The sequence below is a fragment of the Hibiscus syriacus genome, unplaced genomic scaffold (assembly GCF_006381635.1).
Source record: "Hibiscus syriacus cultivar Baekdansim isolate YM2019G1 unplaced genomic scaffold, ASM638163v2 tig00001802_pilon, whole genome shotgun sequence".
Classification (NCBI taxonomy): Eukaryota; Viridiplantae; Streptophyta; class Magnoliopsida; order Malvales; family Malvaceae; genus Hibiscus; species Hibiscus syriacus.
This window is the reverse complement of record NW_024061891.1, coordinates 63,492-74,878: the sequence shown is the minus strand read 5'-3', so window position 1 is coordinate 74,878 and position 11,387 is coordinate 63,492. Positions and strand designations below refer to the sequence as shown.

At 36.6% G+C, this 11,387-nt stretch overlaps 2 pseudogenes; both read left to right on the top strand.

Moving 5' to 3' along the window:
* Nucleotides 1–1,497: 1,497 nt before the first annotated feature.
* Nucleotides 1,498–3,616, top strand: LOC120134173 (annotated as a pseudogene).
* Nucleotides 3,617–5,122: 1,506 nt separating this feature from the next.
* LOC120134161 lies at nt 5,123–9,501 on the top strand (annotated as a pseudogene).
* The last annotated feature ends 1,886 nt before the right edge of the window (nt 9,502–11,387 follow it).

Below are 11,387 nucleotides of genomic sequence, written 5' to 3'. Positions count from 1 at the left end.
ATGTCGCTGTAGAGAGTGAGAGATGGAGATGGGTCTGAGTTGTGATTTATGGTTTTAGGTTATGATTTGCGATTATACTGTTTACATTTGTGTTGCGAAATTAATATTGTGTTTCGAATTCGAAAATAAAATTCGCATTGCAAAAATAAACGCGCTTTGCGAATTTGACTTCTGTGTTGCGAATTACAAATTTGCGTTGCGATTTACAGATTCGCGTTGCGATTTACATATTCGCGTTGTGAATTTGAAAATTGCGTTGCGAATTTGGAAAATCACAATGCGATTTACATATTCGCGTTGCGAATTTGGAAACTGAGTTGTAAAATTGGAGTTCGCGTTGCGAATTTGTTGGTCATTTTCGCAAATCCAAAAAAATTGGTTAAAATCGTATATTATAAGACATTTTCGATCACTGAAATTATTTTCTCTTTATAATATGCTCTGTTAATCTCTTGCTGAGATGCTGTCTTTTCGACACCGAGAATCTGCAAGCAATCAGTTGTTATTGTGAATCTGTTGCTCAAATTTCTAAAGGAAGATTCAATGGATAAAACAGCACTTCCAATGAAACAATGGAAATTTTTGAAGTTGTTCCATTGAATTTGAACCCATAGGAAAAAAATTTGAAGTCTATATGAATCCATCAAATATATATAACTATTTTATTTCAATTAATTTCATACATAAATTGTTTTCTAACTTCCAATTCAAACTCTAAACTCATTAGACAAAACTTTTTACAATAATGATATAAAAAAATTGCACGAATAATGATCAACCCAAATTATTTACTCGAATAACAATTACCTAAATCGCATAGAATATCATAGGATACTCACAAACATGGATTACCGTGAGACACTCACGTTCTAAAAAATTTTGCCCTTATTTTTCCAATACCCGTTGTTATGTTATAAAAGTGTGTTGGATTACACATTTCTCAAAGTTTTTGGGTTAAATTAATATAATAATGATATTAAAATTATAAAAAATTATTTAAGAGAAAAAGTAATTAGTAAACAGAACCGTTAAGAGATAAAACAAAAAGTTGTTAAATGCAAACTTGAACTTTTATCGGCTAAGGCAGTATCAAAAGTTGAGATGGCGGAGTTGGTCTAAAGCGCCAGATAAAGGTTCTGGTCCGAAAGGGCGTGGGTTCAAATCCCTCTCTAAACAAAAGAACTTATTCTTTCATGTTTACTGTAATCTTGTTCAAAACATTCTGCGTCCCTAACAGCTTTTGTTCACAGCACTTTCTGTTTGCATTTTAGTTTTAATAAGATGATGCATGCTCAGCAAAATAAGACCTTAGATAAAAGGTCAGAAAAATAAGACCTTTAGTCTATTTATCGCGATAGTTTTATCTTATGGATAAAACATATATTAATTAGATTTGTCTTAACAAATCTTCAGTTTGAAGACTGAGTTTAATGTTTTTCTTTAATAGTGTGGACCCTTCTTGTCCTAAAAAAACCAGCTAACTCAACCTGTTGTGTTATGTACCGCGAAGGACCTCATGGTACTCTGTTCCACATACTAGTTGAAGGCTATGTAGATGGACCTTTGGATGTTTGTGAGTTCAGCTCATACTTCAATTACTTTATGAGCTAACCCGAAATCGAATAAAAGACTTCTAAACTAGCTGCACACTTCATTGCAGTTTTATGTATATCTTGGGAGTCAGCTCTCTATAAGAAATGGTGAGGATTGTTTCCATTTTTTTTCCATAACATCCTCTGTTGAAGTAATATTGTGTCGTGTTGCCGAAAATCTCTATACACTTTTATGGCTTTTATTTTGGATCTGATTACATTTTCCCAGGTGGCCTCAGTCCAGTTTTCCATCGTTCAAAGTAAATAGTTCCACCTGTTTACAAAAGCTCCGAATTGGCGAACATATATCTCTAGTGAGGTTCGTTTAGCCTGAAATGATGACATCGTAATTAAATTTGTTTCCCTTTCTTTAAACACCATGTTGAAGTCTGATGCTTACTCGTTTTCGTATTTTCGGGAGAAGGATGAAGGTTGCGTGGCCAATGTCAGCTAGGGAGGCTCTAGTTCACTACTTTTTTCGAGTACTTTCAAGATGATCTGATTATCAGTCTCGTGAACACGATAGTGTCTTCGAATAGTTGAACATGGTTTCATAGACTTTGCATTTGGCTTTCTTCCCTCATAATGGAAAACATATCTAAGTACACACTTCTGCCTTTAGAACTCGTATGTCAGCAGCATTGATAAAGCAATACATGGATTTACTAACGACACAATTCCCGAAGCAAAGGATGTTGTAAGGATTGATTTGGTTGGAGGCTTCGCTTTGCAGAAAGTGAATGATGAACGAAGCTACTTTAGGTCAGTTGTTGTAATACTTTCAAGTTCTCATATCAATATATGAAAGTAGATGGTTTATGTATGCTCTTCAAGAAAGGGTCAAAGGGTTTAGGCCCTCAGTACAAGCTCCAAAGGAGTTGCCTGCAAGTGCTTGAGGAGTTTACTTTTCGAACATCCCGAAACATGAGTGGCAGGCATGATCGGATTTGTCCGGTTCAGTTTTTATGTGGCTCGAAGCTTCCGATCATGAGGATTTGTGGTTTATATTCCTGTTATATTCTTCGTGTTTATTCTCGAAATATTTAAGTTCATTAATTTTGTAGGACAATAGCAAACATGGATATGAAGCTGGATTTTGTCCCTCCATCTCTTATAAACTTCATCTCGAGGAAGCTCGCTGGAAATGGTTTCAAACTCTATCAAAAGGTCAAACTTCACACATAAGCTATGTTACTTGAGCTCGGTAGTGCTCGTCGAATACAGTACGCTTTTTCTTCCTCAATTTTTTCATATATTCGGAGAACCATATCCTCATACTCATTTTCGGGTACATGTTTGGTATGACTGTTGGCATTGCTGGTGACTTTTGGATTTGGAATTTCATTTTTCATGGTCCAGATTGTTATGATGAACTGGTTAATCTCAGATTTTCGGGTTTACAATGCTTGCAGACTGTGGCTTCTGTGAAGAAATGCGATAAGGATTACAGAAAGGCCTTGCGAGATCCTTTGTTTTCTCTAATTCGTGAAGCACTTTACACCGGTAACAAATCATGTGACGTTCTTGCAGTACATGAGCTTGAAAGTGAAGCCGATATTTTGCGGAAGGAGAATTTAATCGGAGACACACATTATGACACACATGATATCGGACAGGAGGTTCATCATGCTAATGACCAAGCTGTCAAAACTCCACTTCGGAAAGAACAAGACACGAAGAGAAAAGCTTTCGGTGAAATCGAAGAAGAAAGTGAAAAGAGTACATACTCAGAGGAGAGATTTAACGCCGCAAATAAATGTTCGACCAATGAATTTACCGATGCAAATGGCGTAAATGCTAAAAGAACGATCCCTATTCGTCCTGAGGTGGAAGATGCTCTAAGAACACTGGAGAAGGTCATTTCAGTAGCACGGCAACATGGATTTAATCCCCGAAGTAGTTCTTCCACTTTATGTGATGAAGAAATGGTAAATTCCGAAGGTGGTGTGAAGAACTCAATATATGCTGCAGATGAAGATGTTAATTTAAAAGCTGTGGTTGAAGACGAAGCCCACTCCAAAGAGATTGTGTTGAATCTGGAGACGACTTCGGAGAAGTCTCGGAATAGCAGCGAGAATAACTGCACGAGGTAACCATGTAAAGATACTCTCACATATTTTCGAATCTTTATATTTGATTTTACCGGTTTTGATCTGTGAATGTGCTGCAGGCACTTAGATTCGAGTTCCCTTGCAAAGGAAGTTAACCATGACATAGTTGTACAGGGTTCACCTCGGCCAAATGTATCGAAACCCATGGAGACTAATCAGGTTGCCTTGAGTTCCTATGGAAATGGAACCATCAAGGCGAATGGGTTCTATGAACATGACCTAAATGAAGTTAAAAAGTCGAGTAGCTGGAGAAAGCATAGGTTAGGCTGCTTCAGCTTGAGTTCGGGTGACCGATGCTTCGACCCGGGAAGAAGACCTAGATGGCTAATACTAGATGACTTCAAGGCACTTAAAGACTTGGGAGTGGATTTTCTGATATTTTATACAAAAAAATCTCTAAAATACAGTAGTCTAATATTATGTATATCATAATTCATTCCTCATCTAATCAACAATGTTATATAATGTGTAATTAGTGCTTAGTACATGGTCTATTATTGGTTATAGTTGAAATTTTTGATATGCTCAGCAAATTACTGCTTTTTCACTAATAAAAAGGTCTTCGTTAACTTTGGGTTCCGTTCGTATTATTATTTATATACTAATAAAATTGTTTTTGTTTAAAATTAACCATAAAATATTTAAGTTACTATTATATTTGAGTTGAGCATAGTAGAGGGACCAAAACCATAATTTAACCCCAATATTTCAACTCAAAAGCTTTACTATCATATTAATCTCAGCCGTGAATCAACAGTCATGTTCTGATAACCACTGAAATTGCTGGTGGTGAGCTACACCTTATCAGAACCCATTTAAACCTGTAATTCTAACAGAAAAAACTGCCTTTGTTTCCTTTTATTTTTTCCCTCATTTTCTTTCACTTCAGAATGGAGGAAGAAAAAAACGCAGAAAAATCAACACTTAATTTTTCTTTGATTATACGAATTAAAAAAGAAGAACATTATTTCCCCATTGTTTGTGATTTCAAATTATTGTTTTGACGTTGAATTCGTCGATTCTGATTGTTTATTTACATTGGGTTGTTGGAAATTTTCTTCCTTTTGTTAATGATCATTGATTATTCTAGAAAAATTTCGTGTTTGTAATGATCATTGATCATTGAGGGGAAAATTTTAGAATAACTGAAAGCCCTCAAAGGATCCCATTTTTTTTATGGAACTGCTTTAGATTAGAGGGATAATTCTTCTAATTGATTCATTATATTCACAATTGGTGTTTGTTGAATTGTTTCTGTGAAGATATAGGGGTGATTAGATTGGCTAAAGCTCCGATTTTTTGATGTTATTTTTTTAAAAGAACCCTTTTAGGGAGATAAGAAATGGGATTATAGTTCGTGGGTGAATTTAGATATTGTTGGGTGGAAAGAAGAAAAAGTATGAGAATTTAAGTGTTCAAATGGGAAATGCCTGTGCCAAATCAGACGAAACGGAGGAAGCCAAAACTGATGAAACAAAACAAGATGGCGATGGCAATGAGGGTGAAACTAAAGATCAGGGTCATGGTGAAAGTAACGTGCCGGAAGAATCAGTTAAAAAAGAACCGCCGGAAGAAATGAAGATTGTCAGGGAAGAAACAGGGAAGGAACAACAATCAAAGTCCACTGAAACAACCCAAAGGCAACAATCAAAAGCTAATGAAATAACACAAAGGCAACAGTCGAAATCGCACCCTCAAAGACTTAACTCCAAGCCATCTCAACTTTCGGCGTTTAACGAGGGTAAAACCGAGACCAGAAAACAGAAAAAGGCTCATAATGTGAAGAGGCAATCATGTGCAGGGTTGAAGGTTGATTCAGTGCTGCAAACCAAAACAGGTCATTTGAAGGAATACTATAACTTGGGGAGGAAGTTAGGTCGAGGACAGTTCGGAACGACTTTCCTTTGCATCGAGAAAGGCACCGGCAAAGAATTTGCGTGTAAATCAATCGCAAAAAGGAAGCTTATGACTATTGGTGATGTTGATGATGTGAAGAGAGAGATTCAGATAATGCATCACTTGTCAGGGCACCCTAAAGTTATATCCATCAAAGGGTCTTATGAGGATTCAATGGCGGTTCATGTTGTGATGGAGTTGTGTGCAGGAGGTGAACTTTTCGATAGGATTGTAAAGAGAGGGCATTATAGTGAAAGGAAGGCAGCTGAGATAGCACGGATTGTTGTTTCTGTCATTGAAGCATGCCATGCCATGGGAGTAATGCATAGGGATCTCAAGCCTGAAAATTTCCTTTTCGTGAATCAAGAGGAGGATTCACCTCTTAAAGCCATTGATTTCGGATTATCAATATTCTTCAAGCCTGGTATGTTCGAAATGATTCTCTCTTATCAATTCCCATTTATAGTTAAAATGAACTTTTAGCCCACCGTTGTATAAGACTTTGATGTTCATTAGAATCAGTTCATATATCATTAAATCTGTTTCACTTATAGCAACAAAGAGTTTAGATTTTAGGGACTTCTCAACAACGTTGTGAAATCACCAATGTGTTGCTTTCTTAAAGAAGGTTTTCAAACTTTTTAGGGGATATCTTAACCGATGTCTTTGGAAGCCCCGTATTATGTCGCACCCGAGGTATTGCGAAAGCTGTATGGTCCGGAAGCGGATGTGTGGAGTGCTGGGGTAATCACTTACATTCTCTTAAGTGGGGTGCCTCCATTTTGGGGTGGTAAGTGTTCACCAGATATAATTTCTGTCAGTATTTGCTTTGTTGAACTTCTTTTTCTAGCAGTCTTGTTTTGAACATTTGGTCTATTTGTTATTTTGATATAGAAACTGAACAAGAAATATTTAATGAGGTTTTGAATGGTGAGCTTGACTTCTCAACTGATCCCTGGCCTAATATATCTGAAAGTGCTAAAGAACTAGTGAGGAAAATGCTTGAAAGAGATACGAAGAAGAGGATAACGGCTCACGAAGTACTACGTAAGTCTCATTATAACTTAGATGTTGTTAAATGGTTTGAAGCTTGTTTTAACTTCGAATTCTCAGCTTCTGTTCTTTTCATGTGTTTACCTGGCTATTAGCAGGCCATAAGTTCATTTGTCACCAACCAAAATGATCCGAGTTCTCGAGACTAATGGATTAAACTTGATGGTCTTTAGCTGTTCCACCATTGGATTTTGAGGAATTAGTTTAATTTGATCTTTGGTAACTTGCAGGCCACCCTTGGGTTCAAGTTGATGGGGTAGCACCAGACAAGCCGCATGAAACAATTTTCTGCAATGGATAAGCTCAAGAAAATGGCCTTAAGAGTAAGTTTCTGCCATTTACAGTGGCCTGTAAAGCTTCAGAATATACACATTGAAATCAAAACTCTTTTTCAATGTGGAAATCCCACATTTAAACGATACTTATTTGGTTAAGATCTCAATTATTTCATTGTGTTTTTAAGGTCATTGCCCAAAGACTTTCAGAAGAAGAAATCGCTGGGTTGAAAGAAATGTTCAAGATGATAGACACAGATTGTAGTGGTCAAATCACCTATGATGAACTCAAAGAGGGACTGAAAAAATTTGGTGCTAATCTTGCTGAATCCGAATTTCATGCTCTAATGCAGGCCGTACGTTGCTTCAACTCTTCATTTTTTCCATAAAGAATCTCTATCAAACCCCAGTCCGAGTAGCATATATCTTGATACCATTATCATACCAATTTGACATGATCATCTTCTGTTTATTTGGACATCTCAGGCAGACATTAATAACAGTGGTACAATCGATTACGAAGAGTTCGTAACCGCGACATTGCATCTAAACAAGATCGAGAGGGAAGACAATCTATTAGCAGCCTTCTTGTATTTCGACAGAGACAGAAGCGGCTACATCACTCCGGATGAGCTTCAAAATGCTTGTCAAGAGTTCGGTATCGAAGACATCCGCCTCGATGAAATCATGAAAGAAGTCGATGCGGACAACGTAAGCATCTCTAATCCATTCCCTACATGCATATTCAAAACTCGTGTGTTTTTGGCTCAACTTAAACCACAGTATTTTTCATGTTTGACTCAGGATGGTCGGATCGATTACAATGAATTTGTAGCCATGATGCTTCCTAAAGTTGGTATGAAAGGTGCATTACAGATGTGTTCGTAGGCCACTTTATTCAGGTTTTCTTTTTTATTTTTTCAAACCTGATTGAGTTTAGCTATTCAAAGTTCCCTTATTTGTTATTTGTGACCGAGTATACACATTTTTTTTTATTCCCATACTTGCACTTGTTATTTGAGTGTATTGTCTTAATTAGCTATGTGCTAATGATGGGACACAATCCCACTCTAATTACGGATTATAAATTATTTGGGGTGTTAAATTAACGCACTTTATAAATAGTTCACATTTTTTGCCCTCCAACTTTAAAAAAAAATTGTAGTCGTTAAACAGTTTTAATCTCTTTTGACTCTATAAAAATCGTTAATTTAATGCCAATTATTTTATCATTTTGTCAATTTTAACATTAGTTATTTTATCATTTTAAGTAAAATTTAAAACATATATAGAAAAAATATCTAAATTATTAAAAAAATATAAAATAAGAAAAAAAATGAAAATTTATAAAATAAAATAAAGAGATAAAAATTTAAAGGTTAAAATAATTTTCTTAAAAAATTCGAGAATCAAAAGTATTATTAGACAAATATAAATACATTGACCAAAATCTTAATTTGATCAACATTTCTCTAGGACCATAAGTTTTGATGTGCAATTACATTTGATATAATTTTTAACCAACAATTAAATTACATTTGATATATATATATATATATTAATTAGATTTGATATAAGAATTTGAAGATTAGGGCTAATATTACACTTAAAATTTAAGAGAATGTTAACATTATTTCTTCGAAAAATGAACAAAACATTTATATACGATATATTATATTTTTTTTATTCTCAATTGAAATGGTTTAACAAAAAAAAATTAAATTGAATAAAATTTACTGATAATAAAATTATTTTAAACAAAACTTTACTTATAAATTAGATATTTAAGGATAATAACACTATATAGTGGGATTGAGCTTGAGAGAGGATCGACGCTTCACCGTCAAATCTGCTTATGCGAGTACGGAGGAGAATCGAAACACGGAAGCAGATGAGTTATGGACTATTATTCACAGGTACAGGGGGCTCCAAAAGATCAAGCTCTTTCTTTGGTTAATCTACTGTGGCCGTGTAATGACGAATGCTGAGCGCATGCATCGACATATTACTACGGACAGCAGCTGCCCGGTCTGTTTTGGACCAGTTGAGGATATTAATCACCTGCTTCGGCAATGCCCTTCGGCATTAACGGTTTGATCTGCAGTGGTAAAGTCAGATTGATTTCAGGAGTTTATTGGGATGGACTTACGTACATGGCTGCTAATGAATCTTGGGGATGCTACGAGATTTGTTCAACAGCATAATTGGGACATCTTATTTGGGGCGCTCACTTGGAATATTTGGCTGCATCGAAACTACATTATGTTCGATAGAATTACGGAGGATAATCGATCAGCTCTAGAACGAGGAAAGCAGTTGATGGAATATACTAAGCGAGCGGTATTATTAGGATCGACACATCAGTCGCCTCAACTAAGATGTGGTGATGGAAGAGGAAGATGGACAAGACCAACACCAGGGTGGACGAAAGTGAATACGGATGACGCAAAGAATCGGGTGGCGGGTCTCACAAGTAGTGGAGGGGTTCTTCGAAGCCATGAAGGGGAATGGAAGATGGAAGATGGAATATGTGTTGAATATTCAATATTGGCAGCCACAATTGTTGAAGTTTAGTGGCAGTCGGCAGCTAAATGAAGAAAACATCAGCTGCTAATTTGTTCAAAATTAGGCAGTCACTTTGTTTAAAATAAAAAGGAGGAAAATACAATTTTAGTCATTGCACTTTAGGGCATTTTCAAAGATTAGTCTCTAAGCTTCAACTATAAATACCCTAGCTCATTTAGCTTCAAAATCATCCCAAAATCTCAAATCATTTCTTTCTTCCAATACTAGAGAGTTTCTTGTGAGTAGCGAGTGCTTTGTAAACACCTGTAAATTTTCTCTCTTAGTAAAAGATTTGCAGCAGTCCGGAGACGTAGGCAAAATTGGTTGAACTCTATTATCAATTTCGAGTATTATTTTTCCGCTTTTATTTCGCATTCTCACTAATCTGGTTATGAAGAAATTATTTGGTACTCGGGTTTATTTCCCAACAATTGGTATCAGAACTTTTGGTTGTGAATTTTGTCAATTTTTTGCGAGGTTACTATTCACATGAATAGTGAATTTCGTGAATAGTAAAATTTTGTCTGCGATACGAATTTGTCGACGGGGGTGTTCTAATACACGGCGGTTCGCGAAAATTGTCAGAACGATCCAAAGAAGCCAGATTCGAGTGGGAGCGATGGCTGCAGACGAAGGGAAGGTGAAAATTAAAAAGTTCGATGGTGCGGACTTTGGCTTTCGGAAGATGCAGAGTGAAGATTTTCTGTACCAGAAAAATTTATATCAACCTCTCTCAGGAAAGCAACCAGAGGGCATGAAGAATGAAGACTGGACTCTTCTCGACAAACAAGCCCTCGGAGTTATCCGACTAACGTTATCCCGCAATGTTGCTTTCAACATAGCAAAGGAAAAAACCACGGCGGGTCTTATGGCGGCTCTCTCTAGTATGTATGAGAAGTCATTGGCCTCAAGCAAAGTTCATTTGATGAGACAATTATTCAATTTGCAGATGGCGGAAGGGGCATCAGTGGCTCAACACAATTACAACCAGTTGAGTTCTGTGGAAATTGATTTTGATGATGAAGTTCGAGCTTTAATTCTCTTATCATCTCTACCAGACAGTTGGAATTCTACTGTTACAGCAGTTAGCAGCTCGTCGGGAAACAGTAAATTGAAATTCGACGATGTTCGGGATCTGGTACTGAGCGAAGAAATTCGACGGAGAGAATCGGGTGAAGCATCAACCTCCTCAGCCTTGCACACAGAGTCTAGAGGGAGAACTTCAGAAAGAAATTCAAATCATGGCAGATCCAAATCCAGAACGGGAAAATCAAGAACGGGAAAGAAATATTATACATGTTATAATTGTAGCAAGAAGGGTTACTTTAAAAGAGATTGCCGAGCACTGAAGAAAGACCATGTCGAGAAATCATGGAGAACTATGTCAGTGGTGATTTTGGGAAGGTTCATCTAGCTGATGATGAAACCTTGAAGATCGTCGGAAAAGGAGACATCCGATTAAAGTTGTCAAACCAGACCACCTGGACGCTGAAAGGAGTGAGACATATTCCTGGCCTCAATAGAAATTTGATTTATGTAGGACAGCTTGATGGAGAAGGATATAGTACAATATTTTCAGGCTGTGAATGGAAGATTACCAAAGAAGCACTCTTCATTGCTCGTGGTAAGAAGACTGGTACGCTCTATGTAACCTCAAATTTAGAGAATATCATTGCAGTAGCAGATGCTGATGGAAAATCAAACCTATGGCACCAAAGGCTTGGCCATATGAGCGAGAAAGGGATGAAGACACTTTTATCAAAATGGAAGCTGTGATCTAAAGAGTGTAGATGTCGGACTATGCGAGGATTGCATCTTTGGCAAACAAAAAAAAGTCAGTTTTGCAAAGATTAACAAGACACCCAAGGCAGAAATGTTAGAGTTGGTTCATAATG